The following is a 21,923-nucleotide window of genomic DNA, read 5'->3' as shown; positions in this document are numbered from 1 at the left end:
TTAAACCATTGTGTCACCGTGAAAGCAAAAGCCTTCACACACATTGTAAAACCATTGGTACTCATAACATACAATACCCTTGGATTTGAGCCAATGTACCTTAGTTGGCTCTTTTTTAAATGCCGCCTGGTGTTATGTCACACACAATGCAAAGTGCACATGTTGTGTACTGAGAACCAAGGCCCCAGTGAGGTTTTGCAACACAAAACAGCTGAGAACTGGGAAAAACAAAACAAAACAAAACAAAAGACAAAAAAACACCTTGACTTCATTTCATGTTTGATTTTGAGTAAACTGTGTGCTCAGAAACACTTCACTTTTGCCATTTATTTTCACAGTCCCACCTCCAGACCTCCACAGGTATTTACGATAGGTTCTGCAGAGACGACTCAGAGTTTGAGAGCGTGGACAGCTCTCATAGATGACTGGACTTAGGTTCCAAGCGCCTTTATCAAGAGGTTCACAGCTGCCTATAACTCCAGTGCTAGAATGTTTATCACCTTCCGTCTTCCACAGGCGCCTACATACATGTGATACCCATAAATAAAAATACACACTTTTTAAAAAGTTTTGACTAAAGGTGACATTAAGAGGGAAGCTATGTGTTCTTTAAGGTGAGAGAATGGTAGGGAATACAGACTTTATCCAAAGAAGTAGGTGTACATAATCAAGATTGTAACAATTGTTGGAATTTCCTGGAATGGCTGCTTGGACAAATAAATATCAGTGTCAGTAAAAGTGAGGATACCGACAGGTGCCAGTCATTTAGAGTGCAAGAACACGTTTAAGCACGGAAAACACACAGGGACTGAGGATAGTGAAGAATAAGAACAGGAAATCTCTATGTATCTTTGAGAGGAATGTATGTTAAAAATACCCAAGCCTAAAAGGCATCCTAAAAGAGTTATTTCAGTTAAAGCTGTTCTCATGGTTTTTCTCTGAGAAATCCCTTCTGAAATCCAAGGGTGGATTTACCCGTTATCAGGCTGGTAAGGTGGCTTGGTGAGTAAAGGCATCTGCTACCAAACTTGAAGACCCCAGGTTCTCACATGCTCGAAGGAGAGAACAGTTGCCAAAGACTTTCCTCTGACTTCCACACATGTGCCATGGGTCACACATGCTTTTAAAAGTGTTAGTCATGGTGGGCAGAGATGAGTGAATTTAACATCATGCATATAAATATAGCGAGTATAAATAAGAGAATTGTAAAAAAAAAAAGTACGTATAAATCATAAGTGAAACAAAATTATAGAGAAAAAGGACAACATCCAGTGTCTTTAATTTTAAATTATGTTCTTATATTTTTGGTTGTGAGCCTAGCCTTTAATGGCTGACCCATCTCTCCAGCACTTAATTTATGTTCTTTGTGAAACTTTAGCTTTATAGATTCTCTACAGTCGATAAAATTCAACACTGACTTTTGAAAAAATCTTTTTTTTAACAATTTAGGAAAAGAAGGATTTTATATCAATATAATATAGACTGCATTTGGTAAGCATCTAGCTGACACTATAGGAATAAATAACAGAGTAGAATAGAATAGAACAGAACAGAATAGAATAGAACAGAAGGAATTAGAAAGCAGTTCTGAGATCAGCAACAAAACAAAGTATTCGCCTCCACTGTTCTTACATTATTACAGAACAACCACTTCAAGTTTCTCTCATATATGAAAACAAACAAAAGCTGATGAGAAAAGAACTAAGGGGCATGGAAAGATGCTGTTGGATGTGGGAGAAAGGTGGAGGAAGGTTGGAGCAAAATATGAGCAATGCATATTAGATACCACACTAAATCCACATAGTTTATAAAATTACTAATGAAAAATAAGTGAAAAAAAATGAAAAGAGTTCAGCTTTGCTTTAACACTAACTTCTTTCCCCTTTTCTCTATATGGAATAAAAAATGTGTATTTGAGCAGTAGGCTGACTGCACCTTCTATGGAAAGAATATTATTCAAATAAAAATGTATACTTATTCTTTTTATTATTATTATTATTATTATTATTTTAAATATATATTTTATTAATTTATTCATATTACATCTCAATGGTTATCCCATCCCTTGTATCTTCTCTCTCATTCCTCCCTCCCTCCCATTTTCCCCTTACTCTCCTTCCCTATGACTGTGACTGAGTGGGACCTCCTCCCCCTGTATATACTCATAGGGTATCAAGTCTCTTCTTGGTAACCTGCTGTCCTTCCTCTGAGTGCCGCCAGGCCTCCCCATCCAGGGGATGTGGTCAAATATGGGGCACCAGAGTTCATATGAAAATCAGTCCCCATTCTCTGCTCAACTGTGGAGAATGTATACTTATTCTTAATATCATATTGGTTTGTGGACAATTAGAATTTTAGAAATATGATGATATCCCATTTACTACATATTGAAAGTTAAAGGTAAATCTTCACATCTGCATTTTATGAACACAGTAGAAAGCATCCAAGAACTTACACCTTCCCTTGTAAGTCACCATCGTGATCTCCATCAGAAGGTTTTTCATGGGCTTTCTTTTTTTAAAACAGAAATTTCCCTGTAAGATTTTGTGCAATCACCTTGCAATGCTTTTCAAGTTTTTATCATCCATTCCCAGGTCTGTTTACAGGAGACACTTTGATTAATACAGTTTCAGTTTGAATAGCTGGGAAGGCATTATTTTTAGAATAACATATTAGCTTTGTCAAACACAGGAAAACAATAATATGTAAAATTTAATGTGGCAGAATAAGAAAGATCTACTGCAGTGCCAGTTAAGAAATATGAATAGGGGACAGCAAATATTCACAATTTGACCTTGAACTAAAGGCTACAGAAGTACTCTGAACAATCCCATACAACCACACCAAATGATGTAGGATTCGATATTATTGAGGAGAAAGTATGAGGTGTCAGTTTTACATGTAGAAATGATGAGTTTTGGAAGCCATCAACTCCAAATCACTTACTTTTGGAGTTCTATGTCAATGTAGGAACTACAACAGAAAACAGTGATAAGTTCAGTAATGTTTGACAGTGTAGGACATGTATTATGTGCAGTTCTGCATGTTCAATCTTCTAGGCACATGTTCAGTAACTTTTTTCTTAGCCAAACTTGAGTATTGTTTTATTTTTTACTTTCCTTCATAAGAATTGCTTCTTTTTCTAAAAGCCAAACCATGTCTCACGTAATTTATAAATCTGACATGTCAAGCAATTTCTCTAAGTCTGTATATTCATATATTATCAGAATGTGGTCCAAGAATGGAGTTGTGTGAGGGAAATTGTGAGTGCTTGTGAGTAAACGCCAAGAAAACAAAACAACCGTCTTGTGACTTCGGCTCCTCAAGCACACACACTTATTCTTGGAATATGCTTTGCCCCTCTCCCAGGTGTAGTGGACAGGCGCAAGTTTAGGTCAGATTATTCATTACAACCGACCATTCTTATTTATTTATTTGCCTCCATGGAAAAAACGTGTTTTCGGCAAGTATGCCTTGTCTTTGTGATTGGATACTTTTGTGATTCTTCCTAACCCTTCACCATATAAACTGTCTGATGCTCTGAATAAAAATGGCTATTGCTTGATACTTTAGTCTGCCTCCGCTTTAGCCTCCAGTCTCCAAGGTTCACACCACAAACTCGACCGATCAACAGTGTTTAAAATCTAAGCAAAGCAAAAATCACTGCATCAGGACTTTCTCAATTAAACAAAATGTGTATATGAAGTACTAATGACAATGATTTACATGCACTGAACCATTCTGAGAATATTTATTACTGTCATGATTATTATTATGAGATGGAGGATTGCTTTTTCTGTGATGCTTAGTCTCCTTAATAAAATAATTTAAAAGTGGGCTCAAATGGAAGCCCAAGGTCAATTTTATTAAAGCTTAAAATAAAACACAACAGGGATGGAAAGCTGTGGATACAAGCAGCTGCTCAGAGGACAAAATTGGAGAAGGTAATGAAAAAGAAAAATGCCACATACTTGAGTTAAGTCAGCATGGAGGTCAGCAACAGTAGACCAATCAGGCACAAGGTGGGAGGGGAAACTTTAAATAAAGACAAAATTCCAAAATGTAAGTGACATCATTCTTAGAAGAGAAATACAAAGAGGGAACAAAATAATAATGAAGAAAACAATGGGCAGACTTAGGAAGTGACATAGCTGTGCTCTCAGGGCCTCTCCTGCCTGGTATTCTCAGGCGTGGAGCCCTGCTCTCTGGGAACTCACCTCCCCACTGAAGGAGAGCCTGGTTAGGGCCCTGGGAGGCCCCAGTCCTAGACCTTCCCAGGGGTCATAGCCTGTGGCTCTGCTAATGAGCTCCCTCTGCCCCATGGCTGTGCTCTCTAAGAGGCTGTTTAGTGATAAGGATTCTGGAGGGGAGAGGTGATTATTTTCTTAAAGTGATAATTATTCTACCTACCTATTGAGCTAGGCAGTCCCTTGGTGAGATGCCTAACCTGACACAACTGGAGCTCAAATCTCCATTCAGGCCACTGATTCTATCCTCTTGATCAGAGGGAGTTCTTCCTTAATGGGCCTTCGTTGCTCCTTTCACATTACCAGGAAACTGAGACAGAGGAGAGGACATTCTAGTGGGACTCTAGATGAGAGAATCATGGGAGAAAGGCAAAGTAGAAGGACCCAGAGGGTCCTAGAAGCCTACAAGTAGAACATTATGATAGGCAGATTTGGGCCCAGGGGTCCCGCTCAAACTAAGGCACCAGCCAAGGACAATACAGGCGGTAAACCTTAAGCCCCTACCCAGATCTAGCCAATGGACAGAACACTCCCCACAGTAGAGTGGAGAGTGGGATATGACTTTCTCACATACTCTGGTGCCTCACCTTTGACCATGTCCCCTGGAGGGGGAGACCTGGTGGCGCTCAGAGGAAGGACAGCAGGTTACCAAGAAAAGACTTGATATCCTATGATCATATAGAGGGGGAGGTAATCCCCCTCAGGAACAGTCATAGGGGAGGGGAATAAGGGGAAATTGGGAGGGAGGGAAGAATGGGAGGATACAAGGGATGGGATAACCATTGAGATGTAACAAGAATAAATTAATAAAGGAGGAAATAAAAACACTTCTACACATATAACTTGATGCCTCACCTCCTTTTCCTGGACACACAATTTAGGGTTATAAGACAATATTAGTAAATTCTGCTGTTTAAAGACCTAAAGAATAAAATATAAGGATCTCTTTTTCTACTCTACTGTCCCAGCTTAAAGTATTTCCTCATAGTTGATTTAAGGTTTGGGAGATGGTTCAGCAGATAAAGTGCTTATCACACAAGCACGAATCATAAACGTGTACTCACAGAAGAATAGCACAGTGTGTATCAGTAATCTTAACTGTAGTTTGTCAAGATGGGTGGTAGGACAAGCTGCAGAATTGCAGAGGTCAGCTAGACTCTCATTTGCAGCATCTAAGAGTAAACAATAAGAAATGGTCTCACACATGCTTGAAAAGGAGGATCAGTATTTGAGGTGATTGTCTGACCTCCGGATGCAAAACAAGCCATGCACACCCACATGTGCATGTGCATGTGTGTGTGTGTGTGTGTGTGTGTATGTGTGTGCACCAGCAGAGATGGAGGAGAGAGAGAGAGACAGACAGACAGACAGAGACAGAGACAGAGACAGAGAGACAGAGAGAGAAAATTAAAAAGAGAAAATTTTAAAAAGAGAAAATAGAAAGCCTTTCACAAATTATAGACATCCAAAATAATATAATCACATACTTTTCCCTTTTCCTTTCTTTTTTTCTAAACCTCCATATTTATATGTATATCCTTGCTCCATTTCACATTTGTGATCTCCTTGTTCATTAATTATTCTTACATTCAATCCATTGTCATGCTTGAAGTGGATGTATTTTTGAATGATAACAATGTTCTACCCTTAAAACAACTATGTTTTAACTCTCTCTCTCTCTCTCTCTCTCTCTCTCTCTCTCTCTCTCTCTCTCTCTCTCTCTCTCCAGGTCCTTTGTGTAAATATTAAGACTTCCTGTTTTGTGTCTTCGTAGGATTGCTGAGTATGTGAACAGTTGGTCTCTGCATGTATGTCTGTTGCTTGGGCCTTTTCTTGGGCTCTTTTCCTCATGTTTATTTGTTTTGACCTACTCTGATGTGTTTTTGTTTTAGTTCATTACTTTATTGTATTGTGTTTTACTGTATATGATGTATTGTATTATTATCCCTTAGAAGCTTGTATATTTTTTCTAATGAAAGACATAAAAGTGGTGGACACAGATGGTAAGGCAAGTGGGAAGTAACTGAGGGATTGCGTAAACAGAACCTATTTTCCATGAAAGAAAAAAGAATGGTGAAATATAGTTAGTTAGAGAGACTCACTTGGGGCTTCCACAACTACTGACAAATAAATTAGAACTACCATATGAATAATTAGTAATAATAAATTAAATAATCCAAAAAATAGTAATTCAAAGCAAAAACATTTCTTCTCACTGTGTCTTGGTTGCTTCACAACATTGCATTAAAGGTGACAGACAAGAGTCAAATTCCCCAACAAAATATTTACATGTTAAATTTCACAGTGTGCAACAAGAAAAATACTATTATTATATATTATTTACATGTATAATATTATGTAATATAGATTATATAGTGTGAATATATTACACAACATTATATGCTAATATAGTATAATTATATATACTATATTATTATATTTATTAATTGTTAATATATTAATATATTTTTATTAATTTATTCATATTTCATCTCAATTGTTATCCCATCCCTTGTATCCTCCCATTCCTCCCTCCCTCCCACTTTCCCCTTACTCCTCTCCCCTGTGACTGTGACTGAGGGGACCTCCTCCCCCTGTATATGCTCATGGTTTATTGGATAAATATTAACAGTACTCTTGCAGAGGACCTGAGTTCTATCCTATAATCCACAGTGCATTGTTCAGGATGGTCTATCACTCCAGCTTTAGGGCATCAGACATCCGCTTCTGGCTTTTGTGGGAAGCTGCATTTAGATATACATGTCCACACACCAGCAGACATTAATAAACACAATTAAAAATAAAAATAAGGAAGCACAGATTAATGAGATGGAAACTCTTGGCCTGATTTATGGCAACAGATGACAAACTGAGGTAGGAAAAACAGTTAAGAACTTGGTGATATAGCATTTGGTAAAAATTTTAGAAGACAGAAATTTCAAAATATTATGCTTTGCGAGTGTCTCCCTTTTAGATCTTAGGAGTAGAATCAGAGGACCAGTTGGAAACTGAGCAGCTTTTCCTTTATCCAGAGCAACAAGAGCCCCCCCTAAAACAAACAAACAAAAAAAAACATGGAGAATCTAAAAATAATTTGTTGGTGAAGTCATTTGATCCTGTGTGAAATCCAATGCAATTCATGAAAGATCACAAGCTCTTTAGATGTTTTTATCAGCGGAATTTCTAACAGTTTGACCAACAGGGCCAGAGAATGGGAAAAAGCAGACTGGCAAACTATCTGATGAAGCACATGCTAACATTTTATGTAAAGGGATGATGGATACTCCTGAGCGAACAGATGGTGAAAACAAGGGCTCAGCAGTCCACTCAATATTAATTCCTGGACTTGAAATAGAATTTTCAAAGTCCAATTTTTCCCAACTACATTTCAGAAATTACTCAATCTGTAACTCTTCTTTACTACCCATTCCTTTTTTGGAACCGAAATGTTCACAATTGTTCCTCATGCCTGCTCCTACATTTAATTAGGGAGTGTAGCATGTGTAAAATTTGTTCAAGTTTCATAGATCTACACCTGAAGGGAAATTTTACTGAGGAGCATCATCTATGTCACACAAACTAGAAATATCACCCTTTCCTTATCTATGTGATATTGATGAAACTGAGGAGACAGGGCAGATATTAAGACTTTGAAAAACTTGGAATGGAAATCATTTTGAATTGGGGACAAATTTAAAACTCTGCGGACTGGATGCTAGTATAAATTTAAAGATATATGATACAGTTTTCTCCCTACAGCATTCTTCTCATCCTGCATGACATTTAGTTCTATGACTATGAGGAGTTTCACTTCTGTAGTTCTTGTCTGTTCTGTTATATTCTCTTGAAAGTTATAAAATTGGTTCTTTTCCTATTGGTGTGAAGCAGGCTGCTGGCAATATAAGGTTCTGTACCACCCCTGTCAGTGTTCACATTCTTGTTTGTCTCAGGAGGCTACTTATATGGTGGCTGTGGCTGCTCCAACACACCCAGCTGTCTAGCTGCTGCACTGAGAATTATTTCCAGTAAAATAATAGAGCAGATACATCATCTCATATCCAAGTATCCATTGCTTCTCCCAGTCACCATAGCTACAGTAACCCAAAGGGACCTCAAAGCATCGTTCCTCTACCAGTCAGTACTTAAGGAACAATGAATAAGTCTCTGTCTGTCTGTCTGTCTGTCTGTCTGTCTGTCTGTCTGTCTGTCTGTCTCTCTCTCTCTCTCTCTCTCTCTCTCTCTCTCTCTCTCTGCCTTCTCCTTGCAAAATAAAATAAGTAAAAGCAGAAAGAAAGAATCCTGTACTTGAATATTATTTTGAAGATATTTCAGCATACAGTAACAATAGACACAATTATTCTCTTGCAAATTAAAAACTATTTACCAAAAAGGTCTTGAGAGGTGCTGAGGTACTGGAGCACACCCATGTCTCTCCTTAACACTCTCTTCCATGTTTGCAGAAACCTCTTTCTTTACTTCACAGAGATTGGACTGTCCAAAATTCATCATGTCTATTTCTAAGATTCAAGCCAGAGAGATCTTTGACTCTCTTGGGAATCCCACTGTTGAGGTCGTTATCTACACTGTAAAAGGTCTCTTCCAAGCTGTGGTGCCCAGCAGTGCCTCCACTGACATCTATGAGTCCCTAGAACTCTATGACAGTGATAAGACATGGGGAAGAGTGTCTCAAAGGTTGTTGAGCACATCAGTAAAACTTGCATCTCCTCTAGGTTAGCTAGAAACTGAACGTTGTGGACTAAGAGAAGATCGACAAGTTGATGAGTGAGACAGCACTGAAAACAAATCTAAATTTGATGCAAATACCACTCTGGGAATGTCCTTGCCTGTCTGAAAAGCTGGAGATGTAGAAAAGGGGGTACCTTTTTACCCTCAGATCGCTGACATGGCTGCCAGTCCTTATGTTATCCTGCTGGTCCCAGCTTTCAATGTGATCAATAGTGGTTCTCATGCTGTTAAGAAGCTGGCCATGTAAGAGTTTATGATTCTCCCTGTGGGGGCATCCTGTTTCCGGGAAGCCATGCACATTGGAGCACAGTGTTGCAGATAATTTACCAGTATGACATAATAATGTCTATTATTAGGCCCATGATTATATCACTACAGTATTTTCTAACCCGCTGGCAATCAATCAAGACACAGACACCTATTATCTTTTAAAATAGCCTTAGCTAACCTGGGGCCGGGCAGATATTAATCCCCTAAACTACTTCCCGTAGTGGGGCAGGTATGGGATAACTGCCCCAATCCCATGCCATCTGCTTCTAATAGTTTCTATCAAGCTACCAACCATTCATAATCCCAAATATTTGCTAATTATCATCATCTGGGCCAAGTCTCCATCTACGCTGGCCATGTGCGTCTCCTCTACCCATGACACAACCTAACCTCTCCTCTGGTGTCTCTCTCTCTCTGTCGCCCCAATACCTGGAACCTTAGCCACGCCTGTTCCATTTGCCCTGCCCAGGTGTGATTACCTTTTATTGGTCAAACAGGTTAGGCTCTTAGGCAAGGTACAGGTGGGTTGCAGAGACAGCAAGCAGTAATTAGCATCAAAATACATCAGACCAACATGGAGTTTACCAGAACCTGAAGAATGTCGCCAAGGAGAAATATGGCAAGGATGCTACCATGGGGGTAATGAGGATAGATTTGTACCTCACATCCTAGAAAACAAAGAAGCACTGGGACTGCTGAAGACTGCAATTGCAAACACTGGCTATACTGAGCAGGTCATCATCGCATGGACCTGGCTGCCTCTATAGTTGTATAGGTCTGGCAAGTATGACCTGGACTTCAAGTCCTCTGATGACTCCAGCTGGAACATCACATCAGATCATCTGGCTGATCTGTATAAAACCTTCATCCGGGAATATCCAATGGTGTTCATAGAGGATTCCTTTGACCAGGATGACTGGGAAGCTTAGCAGAAGTTCACAGCTAGTGCAGGCACCCAGGTGGTAACCAGCCCTAAGCAGATTGCCAAGGCTGTTGGTGAGAAGTTATGCAACTGCCTTCTGCTCAAAGTAAACCAGATAGGCTCTGTAAATGAGTCTCTGCAGGCCTATAAGTTGGGCCAATCTAATGGTTGTGGTGTCATGGTGTCCTGTGGCTCTGAGGAGACTGAGGATAATTTCATCACTGACATTATGGTATAGTTCTGTACTAGGCAGATCAAGACTGGTGCCCCTTGACAATCTGAGTGCCCAGACAAGTGTGATCAGATCCTTACAATTGAGGAAGAACTGGGCAGCAAGGCCAAGTTTGCTTGAAAATCCTTCAGGAACCCTCTAGCAAAGTACAGTGAGGTCTGGAGATCCTGGAGCCCACTCAACCAGCTGTTTAGATCCTGTCCCTGATGTCATCGAGAAGGCTCAAGACTGGCCCAATTCCATGTCATTGCTTCCTTAGACCATCTGGAACTCTGCTGGAAGCCCCAGCTTTGTAATCATTGGATTGGTCTAAATCATTGTTTTCTGTCAACCCACTTCTCACCTAGTCTCTGGAGCCCTCATAACTCCAGTGTAAGCTCTAAGGTGGTCACAGGCAAGCTCCCCATAGTGGTTCTACATGTAAAATAAAATCAGCAGTAACCCTTGAAAAAAACCAGTCTCCATACTTTGAGAAATCAGTAACTTGAGATTTTCTTTATTTTTTAATTTTTTATTAATTTCTTTTTGTTACATCTCAATGGTTATCCCATCCCTTGTATCCTCCCATTCCTCCCTCCCTCCCATTTCCCCTTATTCCCCTCCCCTATGACTGTTCCTGAGGGGGATTTCCTCCCCCTGTATATGCTCATAGGGTACCAAGTCTCTTCTTGGTAACCTACTATCCTTCCTCTGAGTGCCACTTTCACTGGGATTCAGGCAATGATAATCCAAGGGTTTGTGACAATCATTAGAAGAGAGAAAACAAAGGAGCAAGATTCACTCTTATGCTAACATTCTGCTGTGCTTATGATTTAATCTTCATATTAGGTATTTCAATTGTTGGGGGGAGGCAAGATCTGTGAGAAGCATCTAAAGACAATTTGATAAACAACAACAGAGTATGGGAAAGTCTAGTGTAGGCATAAGGCTTGTGTAGTTTAAATGTTGGTTTCTGTACCCTTCATATATGGTTGCAAGCTTTGTTCTGAGAATTTGCTAAGTTTACTGCTCCCCAATTGTACCCCTGATGTGTCAATAAAGCAGGTTACAGCCAATCATTGAACAGAGGACAGAATAGGGCTAGATTTCCTGCCATCAGGGGAGGGGTTAGGAGAGGAAGTAAGGGGTTCATCCAGGATACTCAGCCACTCATAAAGGTCTAAGGAATATCAGGTGGAAGGAGCTGGAGCAGAGGAAAGTTTAAAAAAAAGTATAAGCATCATTAGGATGTTTTCTGGGAGTTAGACAAGATAGCACAGAGGGATAAGAATAGACTTAAACTGCTCAAGATTGTGTTGTAAAGCCTTGTATTATGAAAGAGTCTCAGTTGATAGCTGGGTTAAGAATTAAGCTAAGAGAAACAAACATAATTTTATAAAAATAACTTCAACAGTCTAGGATAGATTATCAAGATGTATTGTATGCAGTGTGCCATGCCAGTTGATTAGTATGATTTTTCTGTGACAATTTTTGCTTCCTTACGTATTTCCCCAACTACAACTGTGACAGTGAGTGATGAGGTAAAATTACTCATCTTTTAACATTTATAATTTTTACTTTAAAAAAGAAGAGCTTTTTGAGACAAACAAAAGTGTATTAATATATCAATATTAACTTCAAAGCTCATGATACTATAGACCCAAATTCTGGAGTCTGGAGTGAAAGTAGAATAAGATCTTAATAAATACAACATGTAGGTCTATATAACAGAATTAATATAGCATGCACAAAAAGCCATGCACTAAACTGGGATATTCCAGATAACCAATTTTTAGCACTACACTTTTAAACAACCAAAAAATGTTTTAATAAAACAAGTGGGTATAATGAACAACCCAAGAAGTGAGATAAAAATTATAAAAGTTCAACATTAAAAGCAAAGAGAACCATTCTCAGCAAGATGCAAGAGATATCAAAGACAGCATAATTAGAACACCAATAATATCTATATTTGAAACTTCCTTGGAATGACAATTCCCAAAATACCTCTTTGAATATGAATAGATGTTGATTTAAATGAACAAAAATGATAGTAATAGACTGATTTGCAGAGAATTGCAAATTTGAGGATTTTTAAATAATATAGAAGATTATAGATATAAAATTCTCTATATGTAATCTGTAAAAAAAATATATTTCATTCTACAGAGCTTTTTCCAATGTGTAAGTAGCAAACTCATTAACTTCCAACTTCTATAGAGAAATTATTGAACGTTAGAAAATATTATGGAAGCATTGAGACTCTCCTGGTTGGTCAGCACCATGCTTGATACTGATTTGCTGAATAACAGAAGGAACATCAGTGAGTACTGATGCACTTGGTAGTTCTGTGAGCTTGATACAAACAGAGTTGTCTGGGAATAGGGAGCTTCAGTTAAGAAAATGTTTCCACCAGACTGCCAGCAGGAAAGTCTGTGGAAGCATTTTCATAATCAATGACGGATATAGAAGTCCACTATGGGTGGTATTACTCCAGGCAGATGGTCCTGGGTTGAACAACAAAAACAAAAAAAATTGAGCAAGCAAAAGCATTGAATCCTCCCAAACAAGCAGGCTCTCAGGCCATGGTATGATCTCCATAGGTGATTCTTCCTCTCTCCCTTTTTCTTTTGTGGACATCTACTTACTACATTTCTCTTCATGTTTTGAACTAGAAATTACTCTTTTTATTACTCTATGGTCTTTTCTAGTGTGGTTTTATTGTGTCATAATTTTTTTTGTATATAGAAAATTACAGAAAACCTGTAATTCTATATTTTGACTTGAACTTTCTTTGGACTTAGTCTCTTAGTTGATAATGTTCATTTGTCAAATTTCATGTGTACAAAGAAGAAAGAACTCAATCTCTTTACTGGGCCTCACAAATTCACTCTATCCTTAAATCTCTCACCTAGGGCTTATCCTGTGAGATGTGGATTTTTCTCTAATAGGATAAAATCCATCAGAATTAGCCTTTCAAAATATATCCAAAGCTACTCCTCTCTATTTTCACTACTGGGTCTCGAAAGGAAGTCTTCTTGTGAATCCTCTACACTTTTGACACACATGTTATAGAGTGATTAAATCCAATTTTTACTTATCCAGGGCATTGTCTAAATGGAATTCAGAAATAGTCATTTGCCTATAATAATGCAAAAGTCCTTTATAGCATCTGTTAGGATATTCAATCACAGCTGTATGGACTTCTGTGATCCCTATCAATCTATGTGTATGACCTTATTTTATAATTAACTTTTGACTTTTTCCCTCCATTGGTATGAGCCAAAGTATCTTCTGTATGCTCCTCACTGCATCAAGTTGAATACAGCATGAATATCTTTATAATCATTTGAGCTTTTATGTGGCTCACAGTTTATGTATTATTATTATTATTATTATTATTATTATTATTATTATTATTATTATCATTATCTCCTGATCATAGTCTCCTCTCTCCTTTCCTCCTGGTCTCACCATCCCTCCATCTTCCCCCTATGCCTTCTCCCCTATTCCTCAGAAAAAGGAAGCCCGCCCAGAAACCCACCCCAGCACATCAAGTCATATCAGGGTTGAGTGCATCCTCTTCCACCAAGGCCTGATCAAAGTCTTTGTGAGTGGGTTGGTGTTCCCCTCCCTCCACAAGATGTCCCTCCTGGTTAGAAGGCGACCTCTTCAGTCTCTGTGAACCCTGCTACTTGGAGCCTTGGCTAGAGGCCGTATCCTCACAGGATCCAACCCTTATCTCAGAGATGTTCCAAGCTCTGGCCTCCTGCCCAAACTCTGTCCACTTCTGATGCCCACCCTCATTTCGGGATTGAAGGAAGAGAGGAAGCAGGATAGAATAGGGAGTGGTTCACGGTTCTAAGGGTCTCAGAATCTGCTTAGCATAGGGTTGAGGCTGCCTTGCTGCATCACATGCAGTGGAAGGCTGAGACACAAAGCAAGCATAATAGGTCACATCTCTCTTCTACTTTTGATAAAGCCACAAATACCATCCTGAAGATCACTTTAGTAGTGACCCCATCTAATCATATTTACCGTTGAGATATCTCACCTGTCAATATCATTACTGTGGATTTGAAGATTGTTTCTAACACGTTAGGTTTAATGGCCATGTTTATAGCACAGCCATTCATCATATTTGATTATCTGCTCTTAATGGGGGTCTGAAATGCTTAGGAATGAAAACCAAAGCTACGGTACTTGCATTTCTCAAACTTAGATAAGAATATGGTAACACAATATCTATGCAAGCCATGAAGATTCTGAGAGGGTGAAGATTATGATAGCAGGCAGTGCAGTTATCACTGAATCCATTCATTAAAAAGCAGATAGACATAGATTTTCATGAATATACTCAAGAAATTGCTACAGTACATCTACGGTATCCGAGTTAATACAAGGAAAAATATATAAGATTGTGCCACATCTAAGTGAGAAAACAGAAAACACCTGAGATGAGTACCCATACTGTCACTAAAGACTTCACTGATAACCTCAGCCTGAGTGACTGGTTTTTCTCACACCAGCAGCACCGAGAATATCAAGGATTTGGGCAAAGTTTTCATTGCTCCTGGGGCAATATCACAAAATCTATCAAAACGACCAAAACAAAACTTTGACGCCTGTGCCTGGCACTATGAAGCAAAGCCACAGAGGAACAGAAAGGGTATTAGAGAGGTAGAGAAAATAAGGAATTTGTAAGTACTCAGAAAAGGCAGATAGGGTATCCAAAGAAGTCAATCTGCGTGTGTGTGTGTGTGTGTGTGTGTGTGTGTGTGTGTGTGTGTATGTGTGTGATGTTTTCTTGTTTTGTGTTTGTTTTACTCTTCAACAGCAGATGGGATTTATGTGAAGTTGGAAAATCTACTTAAAACAAACAAACACACACACACACACACACACACACACACACACACACACGAGAGAGAGAGAGAGAGAAACAGAGAGACAGAGACAGAAAGAGAGGGAGAGAGAGAGAGAGAGAGAGAGAGAGAGAGAGAGAGAGAGAGAAAGAGAGAGAGAGAGAGAGAGAGAGAGAAAGAGAGAGAGAGAGAGAGACCGAGAGAGAGAGAGAGAGAGACAGAGACAGAGAGACAGAGACAGAGACAGAGACAGAAAGAGACAGAAGTATGGAGAGAGGGGGAGGGAGGGAGAGAGAGTCAAGGAGAGGGCACACACAGAGAAAAAAGCCTATTAATACAATTATACAATTAAATAAAACACCATAAAATAGCAATATATAAAACAATAGTCTAATTTCAGTATAGAACCAAACTCTCGTACTTTCAGAAGAAACTGATATTTTTCCAATAATACTCCAAAAATGCCAAACAGAAAACGACAGAGGAAAGTTACAGAATAGATCCTCTATGTCTTTTAGAACCATGGAATTGTGCCTTTCACCACAGAAGATGAGCCTACAAGAAGGATGCTATTGCAGACCTGAAGGGAATGTGTACTGTTCAGACAGAAATGTGCACATGTCACATAGCATGCTGTCATATTTGTTGCAAATAAATACATGGAAGATAAAGACTCTAAGAAAATAGACATGTGTGCTCAGAATATAAAATACTAAAAACTGAGTTATTTTCCTAAAACTGGAAGAAAAGTTTCAGAAAAAGGAAACCAAGGAGAAACTTTCCCAGCTTCGGCTAAAGTGCCGAAGGACACTTGTGAGAACAGGAGGGAAGAGGCCAGCTATTCCCTATGTGTTCATTGTGCAGCACACAAAGAAAGCAGGAATAAAAAAATACTTAAGGACTGTTGGAAAGAAAGTCTGATAAGTGAAAATATATCAGCATATCAGAAATGAGTCAAAAATAAAATAGCATATACAAAATTATATATAAGCACAAGTAAAGTAGGTAGGATCTTATAGGAAATAGGAAGTGAAGGGGGAGTGACAATCCTAATAAAATGTATTATCCAGTATGTTCAGTTAAGACATAGTTAACTATTCTTAAGAAAGAAAATTACAGAAAATAATGTAAAGATTGTAAGAATGCTTTAGGAACAAAGATGAAGCAAGGTATAGGAAATGAAGATGATTATTCTTAGATTATTTTGGAAAATTAAAAGAAACAGAACAGGACAGAGTGCATTTTATGCTTAAGACATCCCAGGATATTCACAAAACACTCTTGTAAACTGACTGCTCCCATTGTTGTTTTACTCTTTGGTGGTTGGGGCAGGAGTGCAGCAGGGTCTCCCACTGTTGTCCAGGCTCAGGCTGGATTTCTTTCCTTCCTGACTCAGCACTCCCAGTTTAGGGGATTAAGTATCTGTTAGACACTTTGGCATATTACTGGATTTGAAGGAAGCAATATCAACTGGTCATGTCGGGAAAAATGAAAAATAACTTGTAAGGCTTGTTTGCGGCTTGGTGGGAGTCACTCAGAAGTAACATCCTACTTTGGACAGGCAAGATTACAACACTGAAGAGCGCCCCTTCTGTTCCTTCACAGACTGACCCTTCCTTTATGGAAGAAGACCTTCTATAGCTCTCTCTGCTCATGTGCTTTAAGGAAAAAAGTCACCCTGGTATAATAGCTTGTGTTGTGAAGAATCTAGGGAAACCCAAAGTGAGTTCAGCTAGGTCTCTCTCTCTCTGTCTCTCTGTCTCTCTTTGTCTTTCTGTGTCTCTCTGTGTCTCTGTCTCTCTCTGTCTCTGTCTCTGTCTCTCTCTTTCTTTCTCTCTCTCTCTCTCTCTCCCCCCACAAGGAATTGAATTCTATCAACAACTCTTATGAGTTTGGGAATGAATCAATCCCATATTTCTACACACAAGACATTTTTTGTGGCCTGAATTTTGATTGTAATATGTCAGGAGATATCAAGTATGTGTCTCTAATAACTAATATGAGATACAGAAATATTTAGGGCATAGATGAAAAGATTATTTCTTTTCTTCAAATATATACAATGTAAGGAATTGTTTACTTGATATATAGTATATTTAATAAACTTTGAGTTCCTAATAAAGAATTTAGCAAATCTAATTTTCTGAGAGTTGAATATCATGTGTCATGGATCAGACTTAGATTTTGTACTATTTTTAATATAATTATTATTATATTGATAAAATGATTGCCCAAGGAACAGGGCTATCTGGTGAGAGGTTAATTGTCTCATTATACACTCCTTTCAGATTTGTGGAGCATGTAATATCTCTCAGTGTGGTGCCATTTCTAATTATAGACCCTCAAATGCAAGAATCTAGAATGAATTGACTGATGGCTCATCATCCTGAAAAGTCAGAAGATGATATAGGAGGTTAAGTGATGAGCGTCTCTAACAGATGATGAGCAGGTGCCCGCAGGGTAACAATCTGCCAATAACCAATAGTAAGGATCCAGAACACAGGCCACTGATATGCTATAGCCACCCAGTATTTTAATTCAGTAGCTTATCCCTATTAGAAAAATTATGAGTATAACTCACTTTTGTCATTTTTCCTCCTAATCCAGATTCTGCAACAGTTACAGATTTATGTTTCCACTAACACCAATAAGTCTTTGAAAATTATCATGATGGAAATGTACAATTTATTACATTACATATGATACTTGCATTGGCTATAATTTTTAAAGGTTTGTAGTAATTCAATAATTTAAAAAGCAGACATGTTTGTATTCCTTTGGAACATTTAAAATTTAATATACTTAAACATTTTTACCATATCAATAGAACCAGCTTATTGGTTTTAATTACTAAGCAAGAATATAATTGTATAAATCTCAAAAGAGTAAATGCTTTAAATGTCAACCATAGTAAATATAAGACGATATAAATTATTGAGTATGTTTATGAAGTCATGAGTATTAAGACAGATGTTTACATTCTTGCTTTCATGTCTATATATTGCACCTGTGATTTGCTAATTATTTCTCAAGAACAATTTTTAAAATTACTAATTCCAACAAGTCAGAAATACAAATAAAATGTTATTCCATTTTTGTCAATTAAAAAAATGCCTCTCTCCTTTTCAACGAAATTTTTAGTCTTATGGATATGATTTGAACTTAGGTAATTGGAACATATTGCCACCTGGTATATGCCTCACACTGAACATTATTTTCATCTAACTATGTGCTAGTATATCCTGTGCACCTAAGGACAATGAAGAGGGTTTCTCAGATTCTTCACAGAAAAAAGACAAAGAATTCTGACATTCATAAACTTTAAGTGGTCTTTGCTTGCTAAACATTAGCATGGATAACACACACACATATATAAACAGTATTTTATGACTATCTTGAGCAAAAGTACTTATAAAGTGCACAATTAATGTCTTATAAAAAAAAGGTTAAAGGCCAGGTTTTACTTTAGGAAAGTTTTGGGAGGTGTGTATCTTAAAGAGATAAGCTAATCTGGAGTTTTATGTAAGGAAGTTTACCAAGAAGTTATAATAAAGCTTTACATTGTGTCTGGTTTACAGGAGGAAAGCCATGGCATTGTGCTCTGAAGGCTAGGGTCAGTGTCAGAAGAATTGATTAATCTAAAGGGATATTGTATTGACTGGTTTATAGGTATTTTCTCTTTTTCTTCATGGCTGTGTGTGTGTGTGTGTGTGTGTGTGTGTGTGTGTGTGTGTGTGTGTGTGTGTGTGTGCCTGCTTCTGCTTCTAACCTCCCTCTTACCAGTTCATTCAAGGCCTCCCTGTATTATCATTTAAAAGGCTCTCTCTCTCCCAATACACCAAGATCTCAGGTATTAGGAGTAAGAATTTTAATACCGAAAATTTGGCAGGATCACAATCCAGACATAACAGCCCAAAAGGATTTGTCTTCCTATAATAAAATAATTTAGAATGGTAGAGCTCACAGCTAGTGATTCCATTACCCTGAGGCTGACCTCTGATGTAAATTCAAGTGATGAAGGTGACCCCTCTTAACATGACTTTTGAGATTTTGAACCAATTTTTTCTGATCTTAGCAATACGGTGGTTTTAAATATTCTGGAAAGCAATTCCAAGAAGCTTTAGTTGTCCTGCATAGTAATCAAAAAGCAAATGAGTATGTATGACATATTATAATTCTGTGACATACGGATTGAAGTTGCTAAATTTAAAAAGCATCAAAAGATCTGATGGCAGAAATGTGGACACAGATGCGAAATTATATCATTTTAATGCCACATAAATATGTGATTTGTTCTTCCCAATGAATGTTCTGTTCTGATGAACACAGCTGTTTAGTTTTGTAATTTCATAGGGATAAATGCCTGACACACTCATGGAGAAAAGCAAAGAAGATTTGACTAAGTGGATATTATGATAAATGAAATTTCTAAAAATATTTCATTAAATGTACACTTTTCCCTTGTGCATTTGAATTCCTAGCTGATGAAGAATCCGCTTTTTAAAGACACTGAATAAAGTAGTGTAGTATGTTTAGGAACCAGAAAATGTCTGCTTACTGTTAATCAACTGTACAACAGTACATAGAAATTAAATTCTAAAACATGAATGCTTTAGTTGTATTTCTATATTTACCACTCACTTTAAAAGACTTAAAGGCAATGTTGATCTCAGAGATTTTCTTTGATACACAAACTTCCTCTTGATGAGTAATGATATAATTAAGAGAAAGAAATTGTCTGTTTTATTTACCATACAGTTGAACTTTCACTACTCAGAGAAATTACATGTTCTCCTTGAACAGAGATATACCCAGAATTAGTGATAGATTTTAATTTACCTTGCTATTCATACTTCTGATTACCAGCGTACTCTTGGATTAATGTTTTTAGTTACTGATGTGTGACTAGCCTTATAGAGGAAGCATTTAAATGAGGCCAAGTTTCAAGAAATCAGTAATAATTGGACTTTGGTTGTAAAATCTTCACTGTGTATTCCTGTTTCAGCATCAGGTTTGCATAATTCACAGGTTTTATTCATAGCTACAAATAACACTAGTAATCTACCTCCCTGTTAGGAAATATAAAATGAGACTAGAGGACTGAAGAGCTGGCTCAGCAGTTAAGGCCACTTGCTGCTCTTACAGAAGACCCAAGCCTAGTGCCCAGCACCCAAACTGAGATGTTCACATTTTCCTAGAACTGTAGTTCTGGGGAACCCACCATCTTCTGGCCTCCACAGGCACCTGCATGCATGTGATACACATACCGACACCAAAGTGTACCCACGTACCTGTAAAAAAAAAAATAGATTCATCTTAAAATTATGAAAAGATATATAAAATAAAATGAGGCTGTGGGAGATTTAATTCAAAAGGAATTTGGATGTGACAGCCCAGTTAGGATTTACTGTAAATCCACAACTTCCAATATGATGAGAGAAGACTCCAACATGAAGAGATTAATAAAGCAAATTTCTGAAAGCCACATGACTTAATCACTGACCTAATTATATGACAAACTAATTCCGGAATGTGATTTAAATGCTAGTTTCCCAAGTCTCAAATTTAATATTTTGTAACCCTAGTCCATTGCATTTTTCAGAACTTTGATGTTTGCAAGTCTTTATAGTTTATCAATGAATTTTCATATAATACTCTAAACAATATATATTACTGTATCTCTTATTACCATCCACTGTAGATGGGATCCATTGGCTGAGTACTGGAATACCTAGTCTGAACTTATTGTATTGAAAAAGAGAAAGAGAGAGAACTATGTTGACCTCTATTAATTAACAAGACAAATTTGTTAGTTACTATCTCAAAGTAAAACAAGTGAGTATCAGTGCATATATGAATAATCTACAAATCGAGTTCTTATTCTGTATCCAAACTACTAAGATTAAAGGCCTGTGCCACCATGTTTCTATCCTTTTCCTATTTTCTTTGTTATTTGTTTTTTAATATTTAAAATTATTTAATTTCCTTTTTCTATCTTAAAAAATGATTTTAGATGGTATGATAATTGCATCATTCAACCATTTATTCCTGCAAACTCTCCATGTACTGCTTACCTCCTCTTGCAAATCCATAGCCTATATTTTAATTGTTTGAATATATATAACATTTACATATATATAACTATATAAAAACTATATTTATTCATATCTTTAAAAATATCCCTATTTTGACTACTGAAACACTTTGAATTCCATTTGTCTTCTACATGGCTGACTACTAAAGACACATTTCTAAATATCCTCTATTTTCTTCGTCTTAGTAACATTTACTTCATCAGGTAAGCTTCATGATGCTGTAATCATATATCATGCAAAGTTAAATATACGTTTGGTATTTATTGCATTGTTTGTAGACTGGAGTTTAAGCAAATCTAACAATCTTCAAATTGTGTTAATTTCTAAGGAACACAATCCAGAATGCTGTATTTTAAACATTATTTTTTTCTTCTGAAATAAAACTTTGGTCACATAAAAAAGAAGTAAAGAATGTTTATTATTATTATTATTATTATTATTATTATTATTATTATTATTATTATTATTATTATTATTATTTCTATGATATATGTGATACAGGCCCGTATGTACCATAGCACACTTGCAGATGAAGTTACAACTTTCAGGAGTCAGCTCTGCCCTTCT

At 37.4% G+C, this 21,923-nt stretch overlaps 1 long non-coding RNA gene and 1 pseudogene across 2 annotated transcripts in view; both read left to right on the top strand.

The window, feature by feature from the left end:
• LOC311581228 overlaps positions 1–21,923 on the top strand; it is a 1,115,569-nt gene that overhangs the window by 177,103 nt on the left and 916,543 nt on the right. The gene's annotated exons all lie outside the window — the stretch shown is intronic.
• Positions 8,752–10,537, top strand: LOC311580969 (alpha-enolase-like; annotated as a pseudogene). Its single transcript has 2 exons — positions 8,752–9,304; positions 9,844–10,537. The product of its transcript is annotated as an alpha-enolase-like (transcript).

The sequence above is a fragment of the Acomys minous genome (assembly GCF_964271855.1).
Source record: "Acomys minous genome assembly, chromosome: 13".
In the NCBI taxonomy this organism is placed as follows: Eukaryota; Metazoa; Chordata; class Mammalia; order Rodentia; family Muridae; genus Acomys; species Acomys minous.
Note: the sequence above shows the minus strand (reverse complement) of the source record. Positions and strands in the feature narration are given on the sequence as shown.